Here is an 18,966-nt window from a genome sequence, read left to right as displayed (position 1 = left end):
TGCCCCAAAGAGGGATTCCCAGGCCATCCAAGCAATCACATCCCATGCCTATTGCCTGCAGAGGAAGGCAACAAGTGGCAGGAGAGGGGTGGGGATAGTGCTGCACAGATGGCAAGCAGTAGCAGTGGTGGGGGGTGTGGCCAGCTACTGGCAGCCAGGGGAAGGAAAGCCCCACTAGGCCCTGATCACTGGCCAGGCCTAGAAACCCTACCTGAGGGGTCCTGGATTACGAGAGTGTGCAGGCTGGGCTGAGAGACACCACCCCCGCCCCTGAACGAATTTCATGCACTGGGCCTCTAGTAAAAAAATAAATGAAAATAGGCTAGGAGAACAAGGGGACACTTTCTCTGCCAAATAGAAAGAACTCTGAAGCGGTGTGGTACTGGAGCTGAAGGAAACAGACGAATAGAGTTGGGTAGAAGCTTCAGATGCAGACCAAATAACATGTAGGGTTTAGTTGATTATTACGGTAGCACTTTCATCAGGAGATACATTTTGTAATCTACACTAATAGAAGAGTAAGATGCAAATTGGCTGTACCTACGCAACACCCACCGGCCAATCAGGAGTGAATATGCAAATTAACCCAACAAAGATGGAAGGTTAATTTGCATACACAGGCGCTGAGCAGCCTTCACTCTGACAGCCAGGGGAAGGAAGGCCCATTCTTGCACAAATCTTCATTCATCGGGCCTCTAGTATTCAATAAATGGCATTGAGATAACTGTATAATTATTTGGGAGGAAATGCAAGATCAATATTTTGTTTCTTACCAAACATGTTTCAAACATACCAAAGATTAAAATAACTTAATGTGCCATTTTCCTTTTAACAATATAATATATAAGAAATAAAAAAAATAAATTCAGAAAAATAAAATGGAGCACCTATAAATAAGTTACATTGAATCTGGCTACATGAACATAGATAACAACTCATATTTTAATGTCTTATCATTTGAGATGTGAAGGATGAAAAAAGCCACACTATGAAGTCTCAATCAGAGAACATTGCAGAAAGAGAGCTGCATGTGCAAAGGCCCTGAGCTGGGTCTTTGATGTATTTATGGAATTAAATATGGGTCAGTATGGCTGGAGTGAAGAGGAGAGTGGAGGAATATGGCCTTGTGTGGGTAAGAAAGGGTCAGACCATGTAGACCCTTGCTAAGTTTTTAAAATTTTGTATTTTGAGTGTCATGAGGAGCATTAAAATGTTTAAGAGTGTATATATATTTAGTAACTGTCCTTTTATTTGCATTTTACAGTAGTATTTTAATAATTAGCTCTGTCTTTTTCTTTTTAATTAGATACTTTTTCAGTGCCTTTTGCATGAATCATTTTGGTAATATTGAACCACACTCACATTCCCAGTATAAAATTTAAAATTGATTTTTAATTATTTTATTTAGACTTTTGTAATCATATTTATAAATGAGGCTTATTTCTAGTTCCTTTTTTATGTGCCATCCCTATTACCTTTCTAATATGATTTGTTTGCATTAGAGTCTGTCTGAAGCTTGTATTCACTTATTGTCAACTTGCACCATTTGAAATTTGTTGACTCTTCTTCAATAACTTATGATGTAATGTTTATAGAAATCCCATGGAATCCATTTTCACAAAATAGCTTTTAATACATTGCAATCTATTGATTATGAACAAAAATTCCAATGTGAATAATTCAAGCAATACAAGAAATTGGAATAGAAAGAAAGTAAAAGTTATTTCAAGTTCTGTCATGCAGGCACTGACAACATTGTGTTGAACACTCAGTTTTGTGCTCTCAGTCATCTTGACGCACTCAATACGTGATGGCAACTTTCTCCAAGTCAATATTGTCATTTATTACCTATTATTTCTTCTTGAATAACCTTATATTTCATCCTGCATGATTTTTCTTTAATCTTAAAATTAAAAAAATTTACCAAGTTTCATTCAGTGGTGTTTCTCCTTCATTGATTAATCTGACTTAGAATGTGTTTTCTAATCTAAAACTTATGCCTCCTCAAAAAATAAAATAAAATTATGCCCCCCTGAAAATAAATAAATAAAAATATGCCTGCTCTCATTTTAGGTGAATCTTCTTTAATTCTTTTTTTTTCAAATATATTTTTATTGATTTCAGAGAGGAAGGGAGAGGGAGAGAGGGATAGAAACATCAACGATGAGAGAGAATCAATTGCCTGCCTCTTGCATGAACCCTACTGGGGATCAAGCCCACAACCTAGGCATGTGCCCTGACCTCCTGGTTCATAGGTTGACATTCAACCAATTAATCACACTGGCCAGTTTCATTCTTTATTTCTGTTATATGTCTTAGAATTATATGATTACTATACTGGATATCATTAACATTTCATTTTGGTGACTCTACTCCATCTCAACCTGCACTAAACCCAACATGCCTCTTTGAAAATAAATAGATTAAAATATTGTTTAAACAGACTCAACAGTCTAAAAGAAGAGTATCATTCCTAATATTCAGGTGAATAATACATTTATGCAAAATATTATATGAAAAAAAGAGAAAACTTAAAAATTAATTCATGATATTCATGGCAGGAGGATATTGCACTTGTCAGAAAAGAGTGATCCACTATCATGAAATTTTGCTTGTTGGTGAAAAATAAGATTGTGAAATAAAGGAATATAGTGGAATCACAACTGATTTTTGGCACGACAGTGTGAGAAACTCCATTGATCTTGTAAGTGGGAGGAGCTGTGATGGGGATTTAATGAGTCCTATTATTTATCATTTCTCAAAGTTTCTACCTCCCAAACCCCTCAAGTAGGAAACCCTGCTTTGAGGACAAGGAAGGAACAAGGGGCCCAGTCTTGTCTCCATCCTGGGCCTGGCTCTGCCTCCCACTCAGACAGAAGCAGCCTCAGCCCTCCTGTGTCTGCAGGGAATGAGCCAGAATGGCCAGGTGGAGACTGCTTGTGGTCGCCTGCCCCCCTCGGTGCTATCTACAGGAGAGAGAGGAGTGAGGAAACTTATCATTATGGACTTCCCACACAAAGAGATGTGGAGTGGCCAGGTCAGGAGCTGGAAAATAAAAGAGAGAGAGAAAAGGAGCCACACTATTTCCCAGGAATGGGGAAGTGAGTTCCCCATGACAGAAGGCATTAGAACAGGCTGTAGGAAATAACTGTGTGAGTGTTCACTGCAGACTGGATTCAAGCATTTAGTGGAGGTAGGTGTTGCTTCATTTCACTTTTAACATTGAGATTCCAAATGACAGAGCGACCATGTGGTGGTCCGTTGCATTTGAGTTAAAACAGGAGTAACCCTTTGGACAGGCTCTAGAGACTTTTGACATATACAGTTTCCCAAATCTGGTTTTGTTACCTAATTCTCCTATGTTCTCCACCACGAATGAGCTCATTTATTACTCACAGTACTTAAGTGACATGTTAAGATAAAGAGATTTGTTAGAAAAGCAAATAGTTTTAATGAGAAAGGAGAACTGATGGGTTCATTCCAGAGACCACTCCAAGACCCCACATTGGCCTGAGGATGGAAAAGAGCATCCAGTGACTCTCTGAGTGACCCCATTCCTGAGCACACCCAGCCACCACCTTGTTTCTGCCATGGAGACAAAGGTTGTCCACCCCCTTAGACCTCATCAGCAACAACTTCCTTCCACAGCCTGTTGCCTGGATGCAGGGCCCTGTGGGACATCTGCCTGACAGGAGAGAAGGTGGGAGACAGGTAAGAGGGCTGGGGATAGTCAGAAGATGTCCAAAGGAATGGATATCTCTACTTTCTAGTCCTCAGCCAGGCATCACCCACACTTTAGTATACGTCAGAATCATATATAAAAAGCCCATTTTCTGGTCTCTTTACTTCAGTTTTGAGAAGGAAGTTTTCTGTTTTTTTAAATCAGCTGTTGATTCTGAAGGTACATTTTGGGAACCGCTGTTCCTAGTCTGTAAGAGTCAGTGGGTTCTGTGCATTTGTGTGGTCAGTTGTCTTTGGAGACACAAAGCTCTCTACATTGTGGCTGGGTGGAGAGGCAAAAGTCTGGGATGATATGGGAAAGGGCTTCAAACCCAGCATTAGACAACTTTCCTTCCTTACCTCCTGGGTTGCTCCCCATGCATGACCTTGGGGAGGGCCCACAACCTTCTGGAGCCTCCTCATCTCACCCTTAAAGCCATTTGTGTTTGATAGCAGAATAAAAACTATAGAATATTAAAAAGATTGGAGGGATTGTTATATTACCTTTAAACACTCAGAAGGTAGATTATATGAAGATTTTTAAAGTATGTATCTTTGTGAGATAGGGAAAATGAAGAAGAGAGAAGATAAGGAAGTGGAGATGGAGAGGGAGAGGGAGTGGGAGAGATGGAAGGGAAGTGAGGGGCGGGGACAGGAGGACAGAGGTGAATGTCTGAGATGTCCAGACCTTACCCAATCTGTGCTGGCCTCAAAGTTGCCTAGCTCTGCTGCTCCCCTTTCCTTCTGCACAGGATGAAAATTGTCAGGACACCAAGGATTGCAAGGCATTGTTTCTGAATAGGATTTGGTGATTCATCCTGTTGGCTGATATTGGGAAGGAGGGATTAGTGCCTGGATCTTCAGTGCCTGCATAGAAAAAGGAGAATGCAAGGCTGTGGAAGCTCTGAGTGTCCCAGGGACTCTGAGAACTGAGCCCTTGAAACCAGGTTCATGAGAAAGGGGCTGAGCTGGAGCCACATCAGGCCTATTAGTCAGTTTTGGAGAGGCCTTGGGGAGGCAGTCCCAAGGCAGCTTGTTAAGATGAACCTGGAGAATTGCTCCAATGTTAGTATCTATTAACAAAAGTCTTGGGAAATGAGTTGTTTATAAGAAGTGAACCAATTCCACGTTGAGCAGCCATCCTGGAGGTGCCGTAGGAATAAGAGCGAGCTGTAATTAAAGAAGACTTCACAGAAATGCTGCCTCCTGGCTTTGCGTCTGTGGGGGACTGGGAAAATCTCAAGCACTAAATCTGGGTTAGGATGATTCCCGATTGCTAGCAACCCTGAGTACTAAGTCAAAGCAATTGGAAACAAATCATATTTGGAGGAAAATAGTGCCATCTTAGACCTCCAACTGTTTTCTTAATAGCTTTTAAGCACAGTATTCAGCCCCAACCCAGTGAAGCAGACATGGAAAATAGGATTCTAAAAGCAAAAACAGCAGAGGAAAGCATACAGGAACTCTGAATCATATAATAATCAGACAGATTGAAAAACAATGATGCTCACATTGTTTTTGGATATAGAGCCAAGTCCGAAAATTTGGGAAGGACTTTTTAGAAACAAAACAAACATGAGTCGCCAGCAGTCAGATGAGAAACACATCCCAGCCCTGCACAGATCCTCTCAGGTTCTCCTCTGGACATGGCTCCTGCAAGGCAATCGCTCCCCTGACTCCCAATAGCATCAATTAGTTTAACCCACTTCCTAACTTTATTTAAATGGGAGTTTACCTTTGAACTTTTTTATCGTTTGCTTCTTTCACTCCCTGTATATATGTGATTTTTCATCTATATTGTTGTATGGGGTTGTAGATTGTTCGTTTTCATTGCTATACAGTGTTCTGTTGTGTGACTATAACATTGAAAGTCCATGCTACCATTGATGGGCATGTCTGGTTTCCATTATTGGCTGTTATGCATAGTGCACTACACATTGCTGTTGGGCATCTATCTGTAAGAGGGGAATTTCTGGATAATAGGGCAAGTCCATATCTAGTTTTAGTAGATACTGCTAAACAATTTTTTCATAATACTTTTTCATGCATAAAATAATTATATTTAACTAGAGGCCAGGTGCACGAATTTGTGCACCAGTGGGGTCCCTTGGCCTGGCCTGTGGGATCGGGCCGAAACTGGCTCTCTGATATCCCTGGGGGGTCCTGGATTGCAAGAGAGTGCAGGTTAGGCTGAGGGACCCCACTGGTGCACGATTGGGGCCAGTAGAGACTGTGGGAGGGCTCCAGGGCGTGTCTGGCCCATTTCGCTCAGTCCAGATCGGCTGGACCCCAGCAGCAAGCTGACCTACTGGTCGGAGCATCTGCCCCCTGGTGGTCAGTGCACATCATAGTGAGCGGTTGAGTGGCCTTAGCATATCATTAGTATATTATGCTTTGATAGGTTGAATGGCTGACCAGTTGACTGGACACAGCATATTAGGCTTTTATTATATAGGATTATTTCCAGAGGTACTTACTGGCCCAACCTCTAGCATTTTATAAGAATTCCAGTTGCTCCATATTCTTACTGTATTTTCTATTTTTTTCATTCTTTTCATTTGAACTTTTTATTGAATGTATAGTAATACCTTATTGTGGTTTTACTTTTCATTTCCATGATGACCAATGAACCAATCATCTTTTCATAAAGTTATTCTCCATAAGTATATCCTCTTATGTAATTTCAATTAACACTTTTCCCTATTTTTCTATCAGATGACTTCAACAAAATGGCTAAAAAATATATCCTTTGCTCATACCTCTTTCTACAACACAATTTGGCATCCATTCACAAACAAAGACCTTTGTGCAAGCTGTGGGATCCAGCATCATGGGCCAATACCTGTCCTTGCTCCAGGTAATAGGCATACAGACCTTGGTCCTGGTTGTGGGCCATGCCATGGTCTGTAAATCCCTCTCACCAGTGGCCCCTCTGGGCCATGGTCTGGGAGCCTTGGAGGTCAGTGTCTTGGACAGTCATCATTGATGAGAAATCATTTTTGGAAGTTCAGGTTTCAGTGGAAAAGTTCTAGCACACTATTGGAACCAAAAACAACAAGTGCATTAGAGAGGGTAAGAGGAACAGTCTGACTTCGCCCACATCAACCCTTCTTCAAAGCAGCACAGCTCAGTGCCAAGAGAGACCTTCTAGGCTCATGATTTCTCCTGTGGTGTCAGGGAGTGGGGCTGGAGAGTGAGAGTGTATGAATGAGTGACTGGCTTCCCCAGCTTTGTGGGAAGCTGCCACACAAGTCCATTTCTCTCTCACCCCATCTGGAGTACTGAGTCATGCATGAGCTGCATGACAGGGGATGGGAAGAGGTTAGGAGAGCAGCAGCTAGGACTCTTGGAGGGCAGTGAAGGGATTTGGATCTTATTAACTGCATTGCAAACTCCACCAGGAAGCCTGTCCAGGGACCACAGGGGAGCCTCATCTAATAGTAAAAAATAAACAACCCAGTTATAAAAACAGGAAAAGGGCCTGGCTGGATGGCTCAGTTGGTTGAGTGTCGTCCTGTGCATAGAAGGGTTGCAGGTTTGATTGACAGCTTGATTCCTGGTCTGGGCACATACCTGGCTTGCGGGTTTGATTCCTAGTCAGGGAGTATACAGAAGGCAACCAATCGATGTTTCTCTCTCACATTGATGTTATCTCTCTCTCTCTCTCTCTGTCCCTGTCTTTACCCCTACCCGTATCCCTATCCCCAACCCTATCCCTATCCCTATCCCTATCTCCATCCCCATCCCCATCCCCGCCTCTGCCTCTACCTCTACCTCTACCTCTACCTCTACCTCTACCTCTACCTCTACCTCTACCTCTACCTCTACCTCTATCTCTATCTCTCTATCTCCCTTTCTCCCTCAAAGCATATCCTCAGATAAGGATTAAAAAAAAAAAACATAAACCAGATAAAGGACCAGAATAGCCATTTTTCCAATGAAAAATATACGAACAGCCATTAGGTATATAAAAGATGCTAAAAATCACTAATCATCATGGAAATGCAAATAAAAACTTCTATGAGATATCACTTTACACGTTAGGATGGCTATTATAAAAAAGAGAAAAATAACAAATGTTGGCAAGAATCTGGAAGAAAAGAAAACCTCATTCTCTGTTGGTGGTCTAGTCATTATGGAAAATAGTATGGGGGTTTCTCAAAAATTTAAAAATTGGACTCCCATATGATCCAGCAATCCCTTTTCTGGGTATATATTCCAAGGAAATAAAATCAGTGCCTCAAGACACTCCCATGTTCATTGCAACATTGTTCACAAGAGCCAAGATATGGAAAGAACCCAAGTGTCTGAATGGATAAAGAAAGTGTAGTATATATGTACTTTAGAAGGTATTTCAGCTTTTAAAAAGAAGGAAATTTTGTGATTTGTGACAATATGGATAAATCTTGAGGATAGTATGCTAAGTAAAATAAGCCAGACTGCATGATCTTATTTACATGTGGAATCTAAAAACGTTAAATGCATAGAAGCAGGGGATAGAATGGTGGTCACCAGGACAGGGAGGGGAGGGTAATAGAGAGATGTTAGTCAAAGGTTTCAAAATTCCAATTATGTAGGATAAATAAGTTCTAGGGATCTAATGTACAGCAGGGTGCCTGCAGAAAATAATAGTGTTGAATACTGACAATTTGCTAAAGGAGTAGATTTCATGTGCACTCACCAGAAAAAAAGGTAATTATGTGAGAGATTGATATGTTCATTAATTTGGCTGGTTATGATTTTACTTTGCATATGTATATATTTCAATTATGTTTTATACCTTAAATATAGGGTGTCCTCAAAAATGTATAAATACACTTTAACTATAAAAGCAGTGCTTATTAAAATACATTTCATTTTCAAAATTGATCTATCAGTTGTTAAAGTGTGTATACTTTTTTGAGACACCCTGTATATATAATTTTTATAAAAAAGAAAAAATGCTTTTTCAAACTTGTGATGAGGTCACCATATACTTCATTTACAAGTATTTCTATTTTTAAATGCTCTGGTGGGTATTAACAATATAGAAAACTTGCTGTAACCCTAGATGATAGAAATAATTTTCAGTTTTCAATGCTTCTGGAATATAATCACTCTTACCAATAATTATATTATGTTATAATATGTTTATTAAGTAAATATAATAAAATGCTAGTGAATTTGCTGCTTGTAAAATGAATGACAATAAGAAATTATTTCCAGAGGTACTCAGAACATGAGCTTTAAAACTATCCATAACTATATGTGACATACTTGTTTTTAAGAAAGTAGGCTAGGGGAATAAGTCCATGCAAAAATAATGCTTGTCAAAATGTTACTTTTTAATATTCAAAAATTTGAATTAATCCTCAAGCAGTACAGTAGGGCACTCTTTGACAAAACTATGGTGTAAAGGTTATTGACACACCTCAAAAATATAATTATGACAAATATGTAAACTGTGTTGTTACAGGGGCATTCATATACAAAATATAAATATGAAAGAGTAACATGTAACTTAACTTAAAAGGTAACTAAAAATATTGGTGAATATTAATTTAAACAGGGAAATATACACATCTGTCAATTAATGAGGAGGGAATATGGAGTAGTGCCAAGAGGTATGTCAAGTGAAGTAGGTACATTTTTACTTTAAACTTAAGCACCCAGTAGGCATGGTTTCAAAGGTAGACTGAAATCTTCCCAGCATCTGAATCCTGGTAAGTGGACAATCCAGCATTAACTCCCACAATGTTCTCCAAAAGAATGATTAAAGTCCAGGTTCCCTTCTAGTTTCACAATGCAGGTTAGAGGCAATTTCTTATCAGCAACTTTTCGAGTGAATTCGCATTATCTGCCGCTGCTCAGCTTTAATTTTAACAAGGACTTCCACCACAATAGCTAATTTATTGAAAAGATACCACATACTAGGAATTAACCCTTTACATGCTTCCATGCATATCTAATTCATCACAGAGAATACTTTACGTATATTACTCAAATGTCTTGACAACACAATAAGGTAGGTTGTACTTGCTTTGAAAGGTTAAGTAATATCCCAGGGTCACACAGCTTACAAGTGGCAAAGCCAAGAAATGAACATGCTTCAGTCTAACTCTAGAGCCAAGCTGTCTACCACTCTGTTACCTTTCATTGTCAGAAGGTAGCAGGTGAGCTTACTTTAAGGTAAATAGGGAGCAGGTGAGCTGGCTATCAACAACTGATTTCCACTGGAGAGAGATTATCTGCAGTAATCGCAGCCTATGTCACTGCAGCTTGCAACCGGATACTTAAAGGGAAATAGACACGAGTGAAAAATAGCACCCAGTAGTAGCTTTTTATTTTCTTACAGAATCTAATTGGCTATGGTGTACTTTCTTGTACATATATTTTCCCCAACTTTTACTGACATAGCTTTTTGGTAACCATCAACATCAATCAGCGTATGATGAAGATGTTTGCCTGAGATGATCTTGGGAGAAACACAGGACAGAGCCAGGTAACTGTGGACCACATGTGAAGGTGGACCTGACTGCCAGGAAGAGTAGTGTGCACTTTATTCTCCCGGCAGTATGAGGCTACTGGAGACCTCCAACAGGGTGGGCGTCATGGTGATGAAACCGTGTGCAGAACAGACGGAATGGGGAGAGACTGGAGACTGAGAACTTCTAGGAGGGGTGTCAATCATTCAGGTAAGAAATGATGAAGTGTCCATAAAATCACTCTTTCCTGGCCCATAGCTTTATGATTGCAATCATGCCAGAGGTGTACAGCACATATTAACAATGTCAGACATCATGCCAGGTGGTAAGCATCAGGACTGCAAAGATGAAATTGATTTGGGAAAGTTTTCCCAAAAATAAAAATTAAGTTTTCACATGAAATTGAAGATGTTAAGAGGAGTGGGGTCTTGGATGCTTAGCAAAATATTGCAGTAGGTCTATCTAAATACTCATCAAGTCCTTCCAAGTCCCAGTTTCTATTCTTTCAGCATCCGGGCACAGACACGGGGAGTCCCAGTGCAAAACACTGTTGGTGGGACCCAAGTCATCAAGGTCACACTGATGGGAAAGTTATCTTGGCCACATACAATAGCACAACAAGACAATCCCTTATTTTTGTCCTGAGTGGTCCCATGTTGTTTCAAAGTATTCAAGCACGCCATTTATTATATTATAAATCTGGGTGGCTTTGATTTTAGAACATTACGATTTTAAGAACTTAAGCTAAAGATAATGGGTTTGTTCTGATGCACTCCTATAGCTTAGGCATAAATATTTCCAATTCAAAACACAGGTCCTAGAAGTGAGGTCTGCACCTTCTCTCCCTCTCTTGCTCCTCACTGCTTCCTTGTGGGGAGTGCAATTGGGTGGAGACCCCCATGTTGGAGGTGAAGGCACTACCACTGAGGGGAGTGCATTTTCCTAAACCAGATTACCTTTCTCAGGGAAGACTTGATGTCTCTGTTCCTCAAACTGTAGACAAAGGGATTTAGCATCGGGTGACCACTGTGTACATCACAGAAGCAACAGCTCCCTTCTGTGCTGAGCGGGTTGAGGGGGAACTGAAATAAACACAAAAGGAAGTCCCAAAGAATAGAGAGAGCACAGACAGGTGAGAACTGCAGGTAGAAAAGGCTTTCCTCTTCCCCTGAGCTGAGGGGATCTTCAGGATGGTGGAGAAAACGTACGTGCAAGAGATAACCAGGCAAAGCACGCAAACCAGGCCTGTGAAGCTGCTGATGGTGAAGATCACCAGCTCGTTGATGAAGGGGTCAGTGCAGGACAGACTCAGAGGGGGGTTGATGTCACAAAAGAAGTGTGGGATCTCGTGGTCTGCACAGAAGGACAGGCTGTTCATCATGAGTGTGTGTAAGAGGGAGCTGAGGGCGGTCATGATCCAAGATGCACACACACAAGGAAGACACAGAGCCCAGGGCTCATGACCATGATGTAATGGAGTGGGTAGCATATGGCCACATAGCAGTCATAGGCCATGACTGCTAAGAGGAATGCCTCCAGCATCCCAAACAGCATAAAAAATATAGTTGTGATAGACACCCCGCATATGAGATGACCTGATTCTGGATCCATGTTTGCCAGCATCTTGGGGACTGTGGTGGACACAAAGCAGGTGTCAGCAAGGGAGAGGTTGATCAGGAAGAAATACATAGGAGTGTGGAGTTAAGCATCAGCGATGATGGCCAGAATGATGAGGAGGTTGCCTGCCACTGTGATCAGGTACATGGACAGGAACAGCCCAAAGAGGACCTCTTGTTGCTCTTGCTGTGCAGAGAGCCCCAGGAGGAAAAATTCTGAGACGCTGGTCAGGTTTTCCCATCCCATTTGTCTGTAAGCAGAAAGTTGGGACAATTGAATGAGGTTGACAAGTCCTGCATCATGAACTCTGAAAATTATGCAATATGCCAATGTTGATCTTCTAATCTGAGATGGAACCATATGAAATCTCCAATGTTTAACTGGTTGGGACCTACAACAATGGAAATTTCATGTACTTCAATGAAAGTTTTGCAAATGCCTGTACTCGGTGCCAATGAAAAGAAAAGATTTGTTTGTAATGGGAAAGAGGTGTTGTCTTTAAACTTCATTATATAAGCATTAATCCAATACATATGTTTTGTGGCTAACCTGGAGGTTTGTTGGCATAACTGTTGTGGTATTCATGTGGCCATTATGACATTAGTCCATCCTAAGTCTCTACCCATATTATTTCCTCAGGCTGAAATAGTCCTCCCTCTCGCATTCATCTATCTAGGTAAACATCAGATCTCAGCTTAGATGTCACTTCTTCTAGGAATCCTTCCCTGTTTAAACTCTTACCGCAAACTCAGGTTCATGCCCCTCCACCCCCAACCCCTGCGCCTTCCCCATCAGAGCATGTGCCACTCTGCATTGTGATCATCAACTTGTCTGTGTCCTTCACACTCTCACTGGTGCGAGCACCACTGAGGGTAGGCAGAGAAAATGCCTATCTTATTCATCTTTGGAATGTAGCATTAGCCCTGAGCCTGGTGCTACATAGATACTCTGTGAGTATCCAGCTTGTGAATAAATAAACCCAAAGAATAGAAAGTAAAATTGGGTAGAGGTAATACCAGGCAGAGGAAACAGCTGAACCTTTTTTAAAAATCTTTATTGTTGAAAGTATTACACATGTCCCCTTGTTTCCACACTGTCCTCTCCCATCCCCTTCCTATCCCTAGGCCTTCATCACCCTATTGTCTGTGTCTATGGGTTATGTACATACGCATATGAGTTCACTGGTTGATCTTTTCCCCCTGCTTCCAAAATTTATAGGGAACTCATACAACTTAACAAAAGGAAGCCAAACAATCCAATTAAAAAATGGGCAAAAGACTTAAATAGACACTTCTCCAAAGTGGACATACAGAAGGCCAAAGGACATATGAAAAAATGCTCAAAGTCAATAATCATCTGAGAGATGCAAGTCAAAACAGCCTGCACTTTTTTGTTACTAGTTTCTCACATACTAGTAGCTTTGAGTTAATGGAGTCCTGGCCATGGGAATATGTTGAAAACCTGGTTACAGAGACACAAAGATGTCAAACAAAGCAAATGCAGTCTTTCCAGGTGACATTCTGGGAATGGAAGAGTGTTTCAGCTGAGGGATTAACCCACATAATTAGTTTTCCCTGTGCTACCTTTTTTCCTCCAAAGAACATGTCCTATGAATCTGTCAGCCCCAGTTGCATCCAGTAAAATCACTAGTTACCAGATAATAATGGCATCTGGTGTCTTATTCCCTTACTGACCATGGATATCTCTCACCAAACTGGTTTCCTCTTGTATGTGGACACACCAGGGCCTGTTGCATGCTGCTCCCCTCTTATTAAAAAACCCACCAAAGGCAAAAATAGGAAGCCCAGGAATAGAACACAATATACAACAGATTTTGGTTTGCTGAAGGTGGCATTGCCACTTGGTAGAAAAAGGAAGAGGGATTGAACAAATGGTGCTGAGACAAGCTAGTTAACACTTTGGGGAAAATTAATTTAGATTCATCCCCCACAGTGTTTACTGGAAAATTTGAGGTATCTAAAGCATTGTATCTACAGATATAACTATAAAGTAAGCAGAAGAAATTATAGTACAATAGCTATTTGATCTCAGGACAAGCGTGTCCTTTCTAATGACAAAAAAAAAAAAAGGATATAACAATAAAGGTGGAAAAATTGGTTTCATCAAATTAAATTAAAATTTTCTCATTTTAAAGGAAAACATCATACACAAAGTAAAAGGCAAACAAAAATGTGGGAAGATGCTTTCAACATACATTATAGAAAGAATTAATATTCTTACGAGTAATTAATAATTTAATTAATAAGTAAAGGACACCCCACCCAATAAAAAATGAATAAATAATGCTAAGTCACAGCCAGCAGGGGCAGAACTGGATCTAGTCTCAATTGTTTAATTCCAAGACTTTTGCTCTCCACCTTCCTCATGGTCTCCATAATCACCACACCTTATCTGCTAGCAGATAGAGTACCCAAGATCACCAGATTGTGTGCAATTAGCCAAAATGTGATTATAATAGAAGACTTTTCCACCACTTTCTCCCAAGGGTCCCCACACTACTCAGGTCCTCTGTTTATTAAACTTTGCATTCTCCATACCCCATAGACATAGCTCTAGGTGTTAGTGGATGGATTAGGGGGTTCAGTATATGGCTGCATTGGTTGACCTTTCCCCAAACCCCCTTATGAGTATAATCACTTCTGTGGTTTCGTGGCCCAACAGCTGTTGCCTTTTCCACTGCCCAGAGCCCACCCTTACCTCTCCCTCACTCAGGACAGAAGGTCTACTGACTAGGGCAGATAAAAAGGCTTCATAATCTCCACTCCCCTAAATCTCATCTCTTGACCATTTCTGGCTCAGCAGACACAGGAACCTCAGCCCTAACACACCCACTAGCTTTTCTCTTAGCTCCCTGAGTCACAGAGAGACCTTACTTCCTTTGTCTTTCTCCATTTGCTAAAGTTTAGTCCCAACTTTTAGGCCAGCTCTTGCCTCATGAATATCAAGTACTTCATCAAAACATAAAACTCATTCAATGCAGTGCCCTTCCTTTTCGAATGGGGTCAGTGGGCATTTTCCAGGCTTGTTATAAATGAAAACTCTCTTAACCTCTCAAAAAAAATTATTCTTACATTTTATATTAGCTCTGCTGTTTTAACACACAAATTTTCTGTGTTTGCTTATAATTTTTGGTGAATTTAGCTAGTATACTTTTTGGACTCAGGTTCATGTTTGAAAATGGAAATGAAATACAGAGAACTCATGTTTCTCACTTTGAAGAAAGAAACATCCAGAGGAAAGAAGTGAAAGTTATAGGGTTAAAAACAGAGGGAATAAGGTGTGTGTGTGGAGGGAGGAGACTGAGTGATCAGAAGATATCTGAAGCTTCTATTCCTATAATTTGTACAAATATAAAGATTTTAATCCCACCTCCTCAAATAATATATATTTTGTTGACTAGCATGTTTGATACAAATCTCTGAAAAATTAAACAGAAAGCCAGTCGCAGTGATTACTTGTGAGAGGTTTGGGGACTGGGTGGATGAGACACAGAAGAAGGAGGGAGATTTTCATGTGTACCCGTAGTACATTTTTTTCCTCTCATTTTTTGTTGTTGTTTTTAAATAGTTTGGTAAACAATTTTATATTGATTATATTAGTTTTAGGTATAAACTATAGTAAGAAGTTTAAGCCATGTGAACATACTACTTATTGAAAAATGAATTATGGAAACCATTGCCCCCAAACAAACCATGGGCTCATAAAATGTATAAAATGCAAAACAGTGAAGAATAATGCAGCCTCTCTTTTCTAGAGATTCCATAATAGCAGACACATTTGCTTGATTGAAGCCACATCCTTTGAATCTCTTCATGTGGTGTGGGGGCCTGAGTGTGTCTGTTCACATGTTTGTGCATTTGTGTGAGTGTGTGAGGTCATGTGTGTCTCCTGAAAAGGCTGGTGTTTGAGTGACAGGGTTCAGCGTGGAATTATCTGAAGAGAAGTCACTGTTGATTCCTGTGCCCTGGTCTCTTTACAGCACATGACTCTCATTGCCTATAAGATTTTATGGACAGGGGACTCTGCCTCTTTAGGTCACTGAAGTAGCCCATTGTTGGTATAGGACTACTTGTGCAAGATGGGCTCCCAAGTGTCCACAGGGTAGGATGGGCAAAGGAAAAGAAGGGAGAAAAAATAAGCAAAATGGAGTCATGTGTTTTTTCTCTTAGTCCTTACCTGCTTGTTCTTGCCAATCGCTGAGGTTGTTACTGGAAGGCTTCTGTTTGCCTCACATACATCTCTCACGCAGTGGATGGTCAGAAGAAGGTGACAGGAACTCCATTTAAAGACACCAAAAGGAAATTTGCTTCATGCTCTGAATATGTTGAATAATGATTCACTGCACCTATTCAAATTTCTCCTTTAGCCTCTCAGTATTAGAGGGGTTCTTATTTTTGTCCATTCTGAGGGAAGAAGGACAAGAGCTCTGGTTAAGATTATGATCATGCCAGCATATATCATCCTGGGCAACTGCATTCACAGAACACCACACAGAGCCTAAGAGCAGCCACAGAGCATCCCTGTTTCTTTCAGAATTTACTGCTAATGCCTGCCCCTTGTACCTGTTCAGAGACCCCATGAGAAATGCATTCTTCTAATTCCACCAATACTCTTGGAATTGAGATCCTTCTATTCTTAGTTATAGGTTGGGCCAATCTTTTTTTTTTTTTTTTTTACTTTTGAATTTCTTTATTGATTAAGGTATCACATATTTGTCCTCATGCCCCCATTCCCATCCCAAACCCCTCCCCACGCATGCCCCCACCCCCCTGTTGTCCATGACCACTGGTTAGGCTTATATGCATGCATACAAGTCCTTTGGTTGATCTCTCCCCCTTACCCCCACCCTCCCCTACCTTCCCTCTGAGGTTTGACAGTCTGATCGATGCTTCCCTGTCTCCGGGTCTGTTTTTGTTCATTAGTTTATGTTGTTCATTATTTCCCCTAGATGAGTGAGATCATGTGATACTAGAAATACACTTAAAAGAACCGAAAATGAGACAAGCAATAATGGTTATGCTGAGAGGCAAATTAATCAGTCTGTAGTGAGTTTCTTTCTGGGCCAACAGTTCTTTTGAGTCCCAATTTCAATGTCAAACAGTTCCTTATGTGTACATGTCAGCAATGATATTTCAGTTCTGGATGGTGGACAAATGGTGGTAATGCAGGTCCAACCCTCTCTGGTTTGGTTCTGGGCAACCTGCAGCGACGCACAGCTGCTGACTGCTAGTATGGCAAGGCATCGTCAGCGTCTTCCATCTCTGGACTGTTTCTCTTCTGTCTTCATGGCTGGAGCAGTCCTGTCAATTCCTCTCTGTTGCAGGAATCCACATGGTCTTGGAGTTGTTTTCTGAAAATATACAAACATATTCTTGACCAAAAGTTAATAAAGGAATCTTTTCTATAAATTTGACTTGGGATCCTTTTTCATTTTTTGCCCAAACCGTTTTCCTTTGGCTTGTTTTGACACCATGGGTGTTTTTCATGGGTGTCTTGCTGTTAGCATTACAAATGAAAGTTAATTTTCAAAGTAAAAATTTTCTAGATATAATTTACTTACAGGATATTTTTCCTTACATGATATTCTTCTACTATCCCCCCATTTTGATTTAAATATTAGGAGGCTTTTGGAAATTTTATAATGTAGTCTACATAGCTTTTAAATTTTAATTTTTTGCACTAAGGTATGACTGCTTTAGGTTCATTACATGTTACGCAATTTTACCATGAGATGAACTACCAATAAAAATTTTAGTTAACACTTTGGGAACAGCTTTTTGTCCAGTACCATTAATTTTTCTAGAATATTCGCTTATTTCAATTAGCCAATTTAAATTAGTCTGAGAACTTGACTACTATTTTACTGTCAAATTTAATATTCTAACAACAATCTTATTTTACCCTGTAAATATTAGTGGCAAGGATTATTTGCCTTCTTGAGTAGGCCCTGAGCATTCCTGGTGCTAGGCTGGATTTAGATATCAAAAACCCTCTTCCTCACACCATGGGTACAAGACAACTCAAACAAGTCTTGTTGCAGTGAGAGGGCAGCTGCTATCAGCCAAGTCTCTGTCTGATACCTGGGTCCCGATTTGAGCTGGGCATGGGAAGCGAAGCAGCCATGGGGGCAGGAGACCTCCTTCAGAAGGGGTGAGGATTCAGGCCCCTGCAAAGTTGGGGGGGTGAGGGTCTGTGCCATACCTCTGTTGACCTCCAGATTCTCTCCTGATGGCCCCTCTGCGACTGTGCCTGTCTTAGGTTGTTCCTTTCCTGAGGAATCTTACCCATCTCTGGCTAACCAGCCATCCTCCGGTGCCAAGCAGGTTGATGTGAGGTTCAGTTCCGTCTCCTTGGTAGCCTATGCCCCCGTGGCCTCCACGCCCAGCACCTGCCTTGGGATCCCCTCACCTGCTGGCGGGGCCCGGCACTGTAGGGAGCGGTTATAGGGTTAAGCCTCAGACTGACATGCTGGCAAAGTCGCAAACAAGTCCCAGCTTGGAGGGCACAGTCCTTTAAGCATAATTAAGCTTGATCTTGTGACTGCTCCCTAGATCTTTCAGCTAATGGGCTGTGGGAGGGACAGCAAGTGCTGCCAAAACAAGTGAAACTTACAAGAACATTGTAAATTACCTTGTTTGCTCCTGACTATAAATAAAGCATCAGCTTTGCAGTCTGGATCTGTTCTGTGGCCTCAGCAAGGCACAGAAGATCCACCTAAACCCAGTTTATTCTCTAGTCTTTTTCTTCATCCTTCACCAGCCCTCCCTCAGGCTCGCCGAACCCTTGGCTGTGCTGGCACGGCACATGGCACTGATCACATATCTTGGAGAACCCAGGTTTCTTCTCCAGGGAGGTCCCAGCTCACACCATTGGGCGAGACAGATCCATGGTACCAGCCACCACAAGGCTTCAACCTCAGCATGAACAGAAAGCTCAGGCAACAGCTGTGGGCAATTGGATTGTGAGAAGAGGGTCCCTCTTGGCCAAAAGGGCAAGAGGGGCAAATATAGAATGCTCAGGTGCCTTCCCAGAGGCCCTCTACACAATGGAAGGCATTAAGTCCTTTCATGTCCTTTTTAAATTGCTGCCAGACATTCAAAGAATTAGTTTGTAAGTTTGTTTGGGATAATTGTACATTATGCTG

At 41.1% G+C, this 18,966-nt stretch overlaps 1 protein-coding gene and 1 pseudogene across 2 annotated transcripts in view; one reads left to right on the top strand and one right to left on the bottom strand.

Annotated features, from left to right (window-relative positions):
• The window catches only part of LOC308252570 (phosphofurin acidic cluster sorting protein 2-like), a gene marked incomplete at both ends in the record, with an annotated part of 211,747 nt that overhangs the window by 81,043 nt on the left and 111,738 nt on the right, over nt 1–18,966 (top strand). The window lies entirely within an intron of this gene.
• LOC308253969 (olfactory receptor 1G1-like) lies at nt 11,102–12,047 on the bottom strand (annotated as a pseudogene). Its single transcript has one exon. The product of its transcript is annotated as an olfactory receptor 1G1-like (transcript).

Source organism: Plecotus auritus (assembly GCF_963455305.1).
Source record: "Plecotus auritus genome assembly, chromosome: 7".
Taxonomy (NCBI): domain Eukaryota; kingdom Metazoa; phylum Chordata; class Mammalia; order Chiroptera; family Vespertilionidae; genus Plecotus; species Plecotus auritus.
Note: the sequence above shows the minus strand (reverse complement) of the source record. Positions and strands in the feature narration are given on the sequence as shown.